Here is a 9,643-nt window from a genome sequence, read left to right as displayed (position 1 = left end):
TCTGACGCAGTGGGCTGAGCTTTGCTGTGTACCGGGCGGGTGCAGTCGCGAGAACTGCTTCCCCGGGCGCCTCCGCGGCCGTGATCGTCTAGTGGTTAGGACATTGCGTTGTGGCCGCAAAAACCCAGGTTCGAATCCTGGTCACGGCAATTTTGAAGGTTTTGCCTTGCTGTTGCTGCAATCATGATCGTCACCCAGTGTTTGAAATCACAATGCTCTCATCACTTTACACTCATGTTCCGCACGCCGCAGGTTGCACTACCATTTCATTATCAGCAACAAGAAATTCGGCCGCCCCAGGGCGTGGGTAGCTGCCTGAGAGGTTAAATCTATAGTCGAAAGGGGCAGTTGTTTGAGGTGCGATGCATGAGCAGCGAGTCGCAGCACAACAGGAAACTGTGTCGTGCACTGTTTTCTAGAGACGCGGGGAACGCTGGCGCAGGTAGCGTGGCCGAGCGGTCTAAGGCGCTGGTTTAAGGCACCAGTCTCTTCGGAGGCGTGGGTTCGAATCCCACCGCTGCCAATTTTTACTTCTCGTTTTTGTGCCATTGCGCTGTGTTCTCGTGGGGTAGAACGCAGCTCCTGCGGCGGCCGCGTCGCGTAGGTAGCGTGGCCGAGCGGTCTAAGGCGCTGGTTTCAGGCACCAGTCTCTTCGGAGGCGTGGGTTCGAATCCCACCGCTGCCAATTTTTACTTCTCGTTTTTGTGCCATTGCGCTGTGTTCTCGTGGGGTAGAACGCAGCTCCTGCGGCGGCCGCGTCGCGTAGGTAGCGTGGCCGAGCGGTCTAAGGCGCTGGTTTCAGGCACCAGTCTCTTCGGAGGCGTGGGTTCGAATCCCACCGCTGCCAACGTTTTCTGTCTCGAAAACAGGAGCACTGATTTCCCGCGAAGGAAATAGCGCAGCAAAGCGTGAGCGTCGCTCTCTTAAACTGTCGTAGCACAGTGCGCGGTGTAACAACAGGATTCACCGGCGCAGTTTGGTCTCATGATTGCTGGCGTTCGTCTCCACGAGATACGTCCAGAGCATGCCGTTCTACGAAGTGGAAGCGTTAATTTTTGCAGTTGTCGTCAAGTAGCGGGTGGACGCTCACCGTGTTTGTTGGAGGAGTGCGTGTGTCGTTATCCGGTGTCGTCTAGTGGCTAGGATACCTGGCTCTCACCCAGGAGGCCCGGGTTCGATTCCCGGTACCGGAAATCCACCATTTTGTTGCTCCTCTTAGGCGACTTGTCCCGACTTTGCTCGACTGACGCTACGCTGACGCTTGCAGAAAAGCACGTTAAGTATGAATGACGGCCACAAGTGACGGCGAGAGAGATGCGACACCTGTCCACCTGTGGTCAACAGACTTGGAGGACTGCAAGACACTGCCAGGGAGATGAATGCAGCTACCCACTCTGGTTAGTGTCCTAACAGCGCAGGCACGTTTCGTTTGCCCGTATACATATAATGGAGATCGCGTCTGACGCAGTGGGCTGAGCTTTGCTGTGTACCGGGCGGGTGCAGTCGCGAGAACTGCTTCCCCGGGCGCCTCCGCGGCCGTGATCGTCTAGTGGTTAGGACATTGCGTTGTGGCCGCAAAAACCCAGGTTCGAATCCTGGTCACGGCAATTTTGAAGGTTTTGCCTTGCTGTTGCTGCAATCATGATCGTCACCCAGTGTTTGAAATCACAATGCTCTCATCACTTTACACTCATGTTCCGCACGCCGCAGGTTGCACTACCATTTCATTATCAGCAACAAGAAATTCGGCCGCCCCAGGGCGTGGGTAGCTGCCTGAGAGGTTAAATCTATAGTCGAAAGGGGCAGTTGTTTGAGGTGCGATGCATGAGCAGCGAGTCGCAGCACAACAGGAAACTGTGTCGTGCACTGTTTTCTAGAGACGCGGGGAACGTTGGCGCAGGTAGCGTGGCCGAGCGGTCTAAGGCGCTGGTTTAAGGCACCAGTCTCTTCGGAGGCGTGGGTTCGAATCCCACCGCTGCCAATTTTTACTTCTCGTTTTTGTGCCATTGCGCTGTGTTCTCGTGGGGTAGAACGCAGCTCCTGCGGCGGCCGCGTCGCGTAGGTAGCGTGGCCGAGCGGTCTAAGGCGCTGGTTTCAGGCACCAGTCTCTTCGGAGGCGTGGGTTCGAATCCCACCGCTGCCAATTTTTACTTCTCGTTTTTGTGCCATTGCGCTGTGTTCTCGTGGGGTAGAACGCAGCTCCTGCGGCGGCCGCGTCGCGTAGGTAGCGTGGCCGAGCGGTCTAAGGCGCTGGTTTCAGGCACCAGTCTCTTCGGAGGCGTGGGTTCGAATCCCACCGCTGCCAATTTTTACTTCTCGTTTTTGTGCCATTGCGCTGTGTTCTCGTGGGGTAGAACGCAGCTCCTGCGGCGGCCGCGTCGCGTAGGTAGCGTGGCCGAGCGGTCTAAGGCGCTGGTTTCAGGCACCAGTCTCTTCGGAGGCGTGGGTTCGAATCCCACCGCTGCCAACGTTTTCTGTCTCGAAAACAGGAGCACTGATTTCCCGCGAAGGAAATAGCGCAGCAAAGCGTGAGCGTCGCTCTCTTAAACTGTCGTAGCACAGTGCGCGGTGTAACAACAGGATTCACCGGCGCAGTTTGGTCTCATGATTGCTGGCGTTCGTCTCCACGAGATACGTCCAGAGCATGCCGTTCTACGAAGTGGAAGCGTTAATTTTTGCAGTTGTCGTCAAGTAGCGGGTGGACGCTCACCGTGTTTGTTGGAGGAGTGCGTGTGTCGTTATCCGGTGTCGTCTAGTGGCTAGGATACCTGGCTCTCACCCAGGAGGCCCGGGTTCGATTCCCGGTACCGGAAATCCACCATTTTGTTGCTCCTCTTAGGCGACTTGTCCCGACTTTGCTCGACTGACGCTACGCTGACGCTTGCAGAAAAGCACGTTAAGTATGAATGACGGCCACAAGTGACGGCGAGAGAGATGCGACACCTGTCCACCTGTGGTCAACAGACTTGGAGGACTGCAAGACACTGCCAGGGAGATGAATGCAGCTACCCACTCTGGTTAGTGTCCTAACAGCGCAGGCACGTTTCGTTTGCCCGTATACATATAATGGAGATCGCGTCTGACGCAGTGGGCTGAGCTTTGCTGTGTACCGGGCGGGTGCAGTCGCGAGAACTGCTTCCCCGGGCGCCTCCGCGGCCGTGATCGTCTAGTGGTTAGGACATTGCGTTGTGGCCGCAAAAACCCAGGTTCGAATCCTGGTCACGGCAATTTTGAAGGTTTTGCCTTGCTGTTGCTGCAATCATGATCGTCACCCAGTGTTTGAAATCACAATGCTCTCATCACTTTACACTCATGTTCCGCACGCCGCAGGTTGCACTACCATTTCATTATCAGCAACAAGAAATTCGGCCGCCCCAGGGCGTGGGTAGCTGCCTGAGAGGTTAAATCTATAGTCGAAAGGGGCAGTTGTTTGAGGTGCGATGCATGAGCAGCGAGTCGCAGCACAACAGGAAACTGTGTCGTGCACTGTTTTCTAGAGACGCGGGGAACGTTGGCGCAGGTAGCGTGGCCGAGCGGTCTAAGGCGCTGGTTTAAGGCACCAGTCTCTTCGGAGGCGTGGGTTCGAATCCCACCGCTGCCAATTTTTACTTCTCGTTTTTGTGCCATTGCGCTGTGTTCTCGTGGGGTAGAACGCAGCTCCTGCGGCGGCCGCGTCGCGTAGGTAGCGTGGCCGAGCGGTCTAAGGCGCTGGTTTCAGGCACCAGTCTCTTCGGAGGCGTGGGTTCGAATCCCACCGCTGCCAATTTTTACTTCTCGTTTTTGTGCCATTGCGCTGTGTTCTCGTGGGGTAGAACGCAGCTCCTGCGGCGGCCGCGTCGCGTAGGTAGCGTGGCCGAGCGGTCTAAGGCGCTGGTTTCAGGCACCAGTCTCTTCGGAGGCGTGGGTTCGAATCCCACCGCTGCCAACGTTTTCTGTCTCGAAAACAGGAGCACTGATTTCCCGCGAAGGAAATAGCGCAGCAAAGCGTGAGCGTCGCTCTCTTAAACTGTCGTAGCACAGTGCGCGGTGTAACAACAGGATTCACCGGCGCAGTTTGGTCTCATGATTGCTGGCGTTCGTCTCCACGAGATACGTCCAGAGCATGCCGTTCTACGAAGTGGAAGCGTTAATTTTTGCAGTTGTCGTCAAGTAGCGGGTGGACGCTCACCGTGTTTGTTGGAGGAGTGCGTGTGTCGTTATCCGGTGTCGTCTAGTGGCTAGGATACCTGGCTCTCACCCAGGAGGCCCGGGTTCGATTCCCGGTACCGGAAATCCACCATTTTGTTGCTCCTCTTAGGCGACTTGTCCCGACTTTGCTCGACTGACGCTACGCTGACGCTTGCAGAAAAGCACGTTAAGTATGAATGACGGCCACAAGTGACGGCGAGAGAGATGCGACACCTGTCCACCTGTGGTCAACAGACTTGGAGGACTGCAAGACACTGCCAGGGAGATGAATGCAGCTACCCACTCTGGTTAGTGTCCTAACAGCGCAGGCACGTTTCGTTTGCCCGTATACATATAATGGAGATCGCGTCTGACGCAGTGGGCTGAGCTTTGCTGTGTACCGGGCGGGTGCAGTCGCGAGAACTGCTTCCCCGGGCGCCTCCGCGGCCGTGATCGTCTAGTGGTTAGGACATTGCGTTGTGGCCGCAAAAACCCAGGTTCGAATCCTGGTCACGGCAATTTTGAAGGTTTTGCCTTGCTGTTGCTGCAATCATGATCGTCACCCAGTGTTTGAAATCACAATGCTCTCATCACTTTACACTCATGTTCCGCACGCCGCAGGTTGCACTACCATTTCATTATCAGCAACAAGAAATTCGGCCGCCCCAGGGCGTGGGTAGCTGCCTGAGAGGTTAAATCTATAGTCGAAAGGGGCAGTTGTTTGAGGTGCGATGCATGAGCAGCGAGTCGCAGCACAACAGGAAACTGTGTCGTGCACTGTTTTCTAGAGACGCGGGGAACGCTGGCGCAGGTAGCGTGGCCGAGCGGTCTAAGGCGCTGGTTTAAGGCACCAGTCTCTTCGGAGGCGTGGGTTCGAATCCCACCGCTGCCAATTTTTACTTCTCGTTTTTGTGCCATTGCGCTGTGTTCTCGTGGGGTAGAACGCAGCTCCTGCGGCGGCCGCGTCGCGTAGGTAGCGTGGCCGAGCGGTCTAAGGCGCTGGTTTCAGGCACCAGTCTCTTCGGAGGCGTGGGTTCGAATCCCACCGCTGCCAACGTTTTCTGTCTCGAAAACAGGAGCACTGATTTCCCGCGAAGGAAATAGCGCAGCAAAGCGTGAGCGTCGCTCTCTTAAACTGTCGTAGCACAGTGCGCGGTGTAACAACAGGATTCACCGGCGCAGTTTGGTCTCATGATTGCTGGCGTTCGTCTCCACGAGATACGTCCAGAGCATGCCGTTCTACGAAGTGGAAGCGTTAATTTTTGCAGTTGTCGTCAAGTAGCGGGTGGACGCTCACCGTGTTTGTTGGAGGAGTGCGTGTGTCGTTATCCGGTGTCGTCTAGTGGCTAGGATACCTGGCTCTCACCCAGGAGGCCCGGGTTCGATTCCCGGTACCGGAAATCCACCATTTTGTTGCTCCTCTTAGGCGACTTGTCCCGACTTTGCTCGACTGACGCTTGCAGAAAAGCACGTTAAGTATGAATGACGGCCACAAGTGACGGCGAGAGAGATGCGACACCTGTCCACCTGTGGTCAACAGACTTGGAGGACTGCAAGACACTGCCAGGGAGATGAATGCAGCTACCCACTCTGGTTAGTGTCCTAACAGCGCAGGCACGTTTCGTAGCAGTCGCGCCTGAGACACCGTGCTGATCGGACGTGTTACGTGCTCCGTTCCGACACGTGTTTACAAGTCGTGATTACTACTTAACTTTCTCTTTGTCCGTGAAGTGTTCTGATTTTGTGTATATTGATCTCGTGTTTGATTTTCGTTCTTGTGTTCTTCTAGCGGTTCAACCGCTAGCTCTTGTTTGAAATGTCCAGGTTATTTCCGCGAAAGTGTACACTCCGTTTTGATTTCGACAAGTCTACCCGTTATGTGCAGCCTAGTTCCTTGGAGATACATGATTGGATTGTGGATGTTATTGGGATTACCTCTGATCAAGTGCACACTGCGTATTACGATACCGAGCAATATTGTTTCTTTGTAAAATTGCTGAATCCTGTGTTACTGGAAAAGATTATGACGACACACGGAGGGAGAGCTGTTTTTCGGCACCGGGACGAGTCTGTAAGTACTGTGCTCATTTCCAATGCCGACGTCGAGTATACCAATGTGCGTATCTTTCACTTACCTCCTGAAGTAGAAAATTGTTATCTGAAGGAGGTTCTGTCTAAATTCGGGGATATCAAGCAGATTCGAAACGAACGGTGGTCGAACCAGCACAGGTTACAATGTTTCAGTGGCGTCCGATCTGTAGAAATGCATATAAAGCAGAATATACCCTCCCATATTACCGTTTGTGACTATAGGGCTCACGTTACTTACAGTGGCCAACCTCCCACATGCCATATCTGTAATGAGAGTGGTCACTTGCGTCAGGACTGCCCCAGGCGAATATTTGTGCTCAAAAATTCGTTGCAGCAGCGTAAACGGCTTACGTTGGCTGATGTAGTGGCGGATAAACCTATGATAGAGCGTGAGGTCCCTAGTTCTGACGTACCTTCGGAAGAGCTACGAGTAATTCGCCCTGAAGAGTTTCCGGCCCTGGTTAGGAGAGATATTGGTGCTAAGCCACCGGCGAAAGTCGATGCCACGACTAATAAGAGGCGTCGAACTTGTGACAGCCGTGACTCTGATGATGACACCTGCAGTACGCACGAGACCGCGGAACCGGACGTCCGGGGAACAGCTTCGGACGCAAAAGTTATAACCGGTGCAGAGATTGTGGCCGATTCTTCTACGGCAATTTCAAGCGCAGATATTTCCGTAGATGCCATTCAGTTACCGCAGGCTCCTGTCTCAGAACTTCCGCAACAGCACACTCAGGAAGGTCAACAAGTAGGTGTGGCGCACGTGTCTGCTGGAAGTACACACGTCGAGGCTCACTGTGATGGTATACAAACAGTGTCTCCAAGCGCGGACGGTACACAACGCGTGGCAGCCGTTCCGGCCCTGGCCTCAGAACAACATGAATGTCAACAACTCCGCGACGGTATACAAACACAGCAGCCCGGGACTGTCAGTGACAACAAACAGCTTCGGGCAGCGAGTATTGCCAAACAAGCTGATAGTGACAGTGGTGGCTCAGCTGATCGCTCGCCAGAGGGTTCGGCGCTTCCGCTCCCGGCGCAAGATTTGTCAGGAGAGAAGCTTGACATCACCCAAGATCCTCCCACGCCTCCGACTGCAGCGGTGCTACACAGTGTCCGTCACAGGATCCGAGTGCCGCCCAATGTTAATGCTGTCCGGAAAAAGAGTAAAAACAAAGACGCAAGAGAACAACTCAGTGACGTTCCAGACACGAATTCCGCGGCCGCTACTAAGATGGAATGGCATGGAGATGTGGATAATTAAAGGCAGTTGATCCCTCCTTCTCTCAGACATCCTGTTATTATGTCACAGGCTTATACGATCACGACCCTCAATATTAATAAAATCAGATCAGAAGTGAAACTGAATGCATTAAAACAATATCTGTATGAGTCAGGAACTGATATAGCACTTTTACAGGAGGTGTCCATGCCACTTTTTACTCTTCCTGGGTTTGTCGGAATTACGAATTTTTCCCCGGAAACGAGCGTGGGGACCGCAATCTTAATTAGAGAAGGGATTCCGGTTACTGAGATTGAAAAATTGGAATCGGGTAGAGGGGTGGGGATCACCGTTTACGGCGTCACCATCATCAACTTGTACGCACCTTCTGGTAATACCTATCGAGCAGAACGCGCTACTTTTTTTCGGGAACATATACTCTATTTATTTAGGAAAAATCCCCGACGCCTTATCATTGGTGGTGATTTTAATTGTGTCTTATCCCGGAAAGATCAGTCCCCAAATTTTAATTATTCGTCTGAATTAAAGCGCCTCGTGACCGACCTCAAACTTAAAGATGCGTGGGAAATTCGGTACCCGACGTTGGTCCGCTTCACGCACATCGTCGCGAATTCCTGTAGCAGAATCGACAGGATTTATGTTTCAGACGTTTTCGAGACTGATTTATTAAAAGTAGAGACGATCCCCTCCAGTTTCTCCGATCACAGTGGTGTCATCGCGTGCCTGAAATTACTTCCGCAACCCACACGCTGGTATAAAAGTCAATGGAACCTGAATGTGTCTTTGTTAACGGATGTTGAGCTGGAGGAGGGGGTGCGTCGAGCTTGGGAGCAGTGCTTGCGCGCTACTAACAGATTTCGTAGCACTATAGAGTGGTGGACTCTGCAGGCCAAGCCGAAACTGCGAAATGTCATCATGTACTTCGGAATTGAAAGGGCGGCGGAGATCAAAAAGACGATGGAATTTTATTACACAATCTTACGGGACCTGTACGATCGTGCGGACGCGACGACTACCAGAATCGACGACATTCGGAAAATAAAGGCAAAATTAATCAGCCTGAAGAGGATGCAACTGGACGGCCTTAAGATAAAATCTAAAGTGACGTCGGTCAGAGATGATGAAGCAGCCGCTCTGTACCACCTCGTCACACATACAAAGAACAGGAGGCGGACTTTTATTGATGCCCTGAAACTCGAGGATGGAAAAACGATTGACACTCAGCGAGAGATTGTCAACGCTCTGCACGACTATTATGTCAACACCTACGCATCAGCGGCTCTACACGACGACTGCTATGATGGACTGTTTAGCGCCATTTCATCTACCGTAACAAGGGAAGACAATGACTCCATCTCGTTAGCCTTCAGTAATAAAGATGTTTTGGAGGTCGTCTGCAGTTCGCCACTTAAGAAATCCCCTGGCCCTGATGGCTTACCAGTTGAATTTTACAAGCGCTATTGGCACATCATCGGGGACAAAATTACTCAAGTCGTGAACGAAGTCTTGCAAGGAACGTCTGTCCCACCCGTCTTTAAGGAATGTAAAATTGTGCTTCTCCCTAAAAACAGAGGTACTAAAACTATCAACAATTTCCGACCAATCTCGTTATTAAACTCTGATTATAAGATCGTGGCTCGCGCAATTAACGTGAGACTCATGCCACTCACTGCTAAAATCATAGGCCAACAGCAGACATGTGCCTTTAGACGAACAATTCTGCAAACGGCTGCTTTTTACCGAGACGTCATTGCTTTAACGAGCGCTAGTAACATGAAATGTGGGCTGATCTTTCTTGATTTTTTTAAAGCTTTTGATCTTGTAAATCACGCATACCTCCTCGAGACTATGCAAAGATTGGGTTTCTCTCGGAACACGATTGACATGATTAAAAACGTGGCCATGGGAATCACTGCAAATCTTTCCGTTAACTCACAACTGACGCGGCCAATACAAATCAACAGAGGGGTTCCACAAGGGAGCCCCTTGTCCATGTTGCTTTTTGTACTCTCCCTTGAACCTCTGTTACAACAGTTGCAGACGAAACTCACTGGGATTACCATTTCTGGGATAAAAAGTGTAATCGGAGCCTATGCCGACGATGTGGGTGTGGTGATTCGCAATGTCGATGATGTCACC

The 9,643-nt window shown here is 52.4% G+C and overlaps 20 non-coding genes across 20 annotated transcripts; all 20 read left to right on the top strand.

The window, feature by feature from the left end:
• Window positions 1-77: 77 nt before the first annotated feature.
• Trnah-gug (transfer RNA histidin (anticodon GUG)) lies at window positions 78-149 on the top strand. Its single transcript has one exon. It is a non-coding gene; the product is annotated as a tRNA-His (tRNA).
• A 292-nt stretch (window positions 150-441) lies between these two features.
• Window positions 442-523, top strand: Trnal-aag (transfer RNA leucine (anticodon AAG)). Its single transcript has one exon. It is a non-coding gene; the product is annotated as a tRNA-Leu (tRNA).
• An 80-nt stretch (window positions 524-603) lies between these two features.
• Trnal-cag (transfer RNA leucine (anticodon CAG)) lies at window positions 604-685 on the top strand. Its single transcript has one exon. It is a non-coding gene; the product is annotated as a tRNA-Leu (tRNA).
• An 80-nt stretch (window positions 686-765) lies between these two features.
• On the top strand, window positions 766-847 carry Trnal-cag (transfer RNA leucine (anticodon CAG)). The gene has a single exon. It is a non-coding gene; the product is annotated as a tRNA-Leu (tRNA).
• Window positions 848-1,121: 274 nt separating this feature from the next.
• Window positions 1,122-1,193, top strand: Trnae-cuc (transfer RNA glutamic acid (anticodon CUC)). Its single transcript has one exon. It is a non-coding gene; the product is annotated as a tRNA-Glu (tRNA).
• Window positions 1,194-1,535: 342 nt separating this feature from the next.
• Window positions 1,536-1,607, top strand: Trnah-gug (transfer RNA histidin (anticodon GUG)). The gene has a single exon. It is a non-coding gene; the product is annotated as a tRNA-His (tRNA).
• Window positions 1,608-1,899: 292 nt separating this feature from the next.
• Window positions 1,900-1,981, top strand: Trnal-aag (transfer RNA leucine (anticodon AAG)). Its single transcript has one exon. It is a non-coding gene; the product is annotated as a tRNA-Leu (tRNA).
• Window positions 1,982-2,061: 80 nt separating this feature from the next.
• Window positions 2,062-2,143, top strand: Trnal-cag (transfer RNA leucine (anticodon CAG)). Its single transcript has one exon. It is a non-coding gene; the product is annotated as a tRNA-Leu (tRNA).
• Window positions 2,144-2,223: 80 nt separating this feature from the next.
• Trnal-cag (transfer RNA leucine (anticodon CAG)) lies at window positions 2,224-2,305 on the top strand. The gene has a single exon. It is a non-coding gene; the product is annotated as a tRNA-Leu (tRNA).
• An 80-nt stretch (window positions 2,306-2,385) lies between these two features.
• Trnal-cag (transfer RNA leucine (anticodon CAG)) lies at window positions 2,386-2,467 on the top strand. The gene has a single exon. It is a non-coding gene; the product is annotated as a tRNA-Leu (tRNA).
• A 274-nt stretch (window positions 2,468-2,741) lies between these two features.
• Trnae-cuc (transfer RNA glutamic acid (anticodon CUC)) lies at window positions 2,742-2,813 on the top strand. Its single transcript has one exon. It is a non-coding gene; the product is annotated as a tRNA-Glu (tRNA).
• A 342-nt stretch (window positions 2,814-3,155) lies between these two features.
• Trnah-gug (transfer RNA histidin (anticodon GUG)) lies at window positions 3,156-3,227 on the top strand. Its single transcript has one exon. It is a non-coding gene; the product is annotated as a tRNA-His (tRNA).
• Window positions 3,228-3,519: 292 nt separating this feature from the next.
• Window positions 3,520-3,601, top strand: Trnal-aag (transfer RNA leucine (anticodon AAG)). Its single transcript has one exon. It is a non-coding gene; the product is annotated as a tRNA-Leu (tRNA).
• Window positions 3,602-3,681: 80 nt separating this feature from the next.
• Trnal-cag (transfer RNA leucine (anticodon CAG)) lies at window positions 3,682-3,763 on the top strand. Its single transcript has one exon. It is a non-coding gene; the product is annotated as a tRNA-Leu (tRNA).
• An 80-nt stretch (window positions 3,764-3,843) lies between these two features.
• On the top strand, window positions 3,844-3,925 carry Trnal-cag (transfer RNA leucine (anticodon CAG)). The gene has a single exon. It is a non-coding gene; the product is annotated as a tRNA-Leu (tRNA).
• Window positions 3,926-4,199: 274 nt separating this feature from the next.
• On the top strand, window positions 4,200-4,271 carry Trnae-cuc (transfer RNA glutamic acid (anticodon CUC)). Its single transcript has one exon. It is a non-coding gene; the product is annotated as a tRNA-Glu (tRNA).
• A 342-nt stretch (window positions 4,272-4,613) lies between these two features.
• Window positions 4,614-4,685, top strand: Trnah-gug (transfer RNA histidin (anticodon GUG)). The gene has a single exon. It is a non-coding gene; the product is annotated as a tRNA-His (tRNA).
• Window positions 4,686-4,977: 292 nt separating this feature from the next.
• Trnal-aag (transfer RNA leucine (anticodon AAG)) lies at window positions 4,978-5,059 on the top strand. Its single transcript has one exon. It is a non-coding gene; the product is annotated as a tRNA-Leu (tRNA).
• Window positions 5,060-5,139: 80 nt separating this feature from the next.
• Window positions 5,140-5,221, top strand: Trnal-cag (transfer RNA leucine (anticodon CAG)). The gene has a single exon. It is a non-coding gene; the product is annotated as a tRNA-Leu (tRNA).
• Window positions 5,222-5,495: 274 nt separating this feature from the next.
• On the top strand, window positions 5,496-5,567 carry Trnae-cuc (transfer RNA glutamic acid (anticodon CUC)). The gene has a single exon. It is a non-coding gene; the product is annotated as a tRNA-Glu (tRNA).
• Window positions 5,568-9,643: the final 4,076 nt, after the last annotated feature.

The sequence above is a fragment of the Schistocerca nitens genome, chromosome 2 (genome assembly GCF_023898315.1).
Source record: "Schistocerca nitens isolate TAMUIC-IGC-003100 chromosome 2, iqSchNite1.1, whole genome shotgun sequence".
In the NCBI taxonomy this organism is placed as follows: domain Eukaryota; kingdom Metazoa; phylum Arthropoda; class Insecta; order Orthoptera; family Acrididae; genus Schistocerca; species Schistocerca nitens.
The sequence above is the reverse complement of the archived record's forward strand: the minus strand, read 5'-3'. Positions and strand labels throughout refer to the sequence as shown.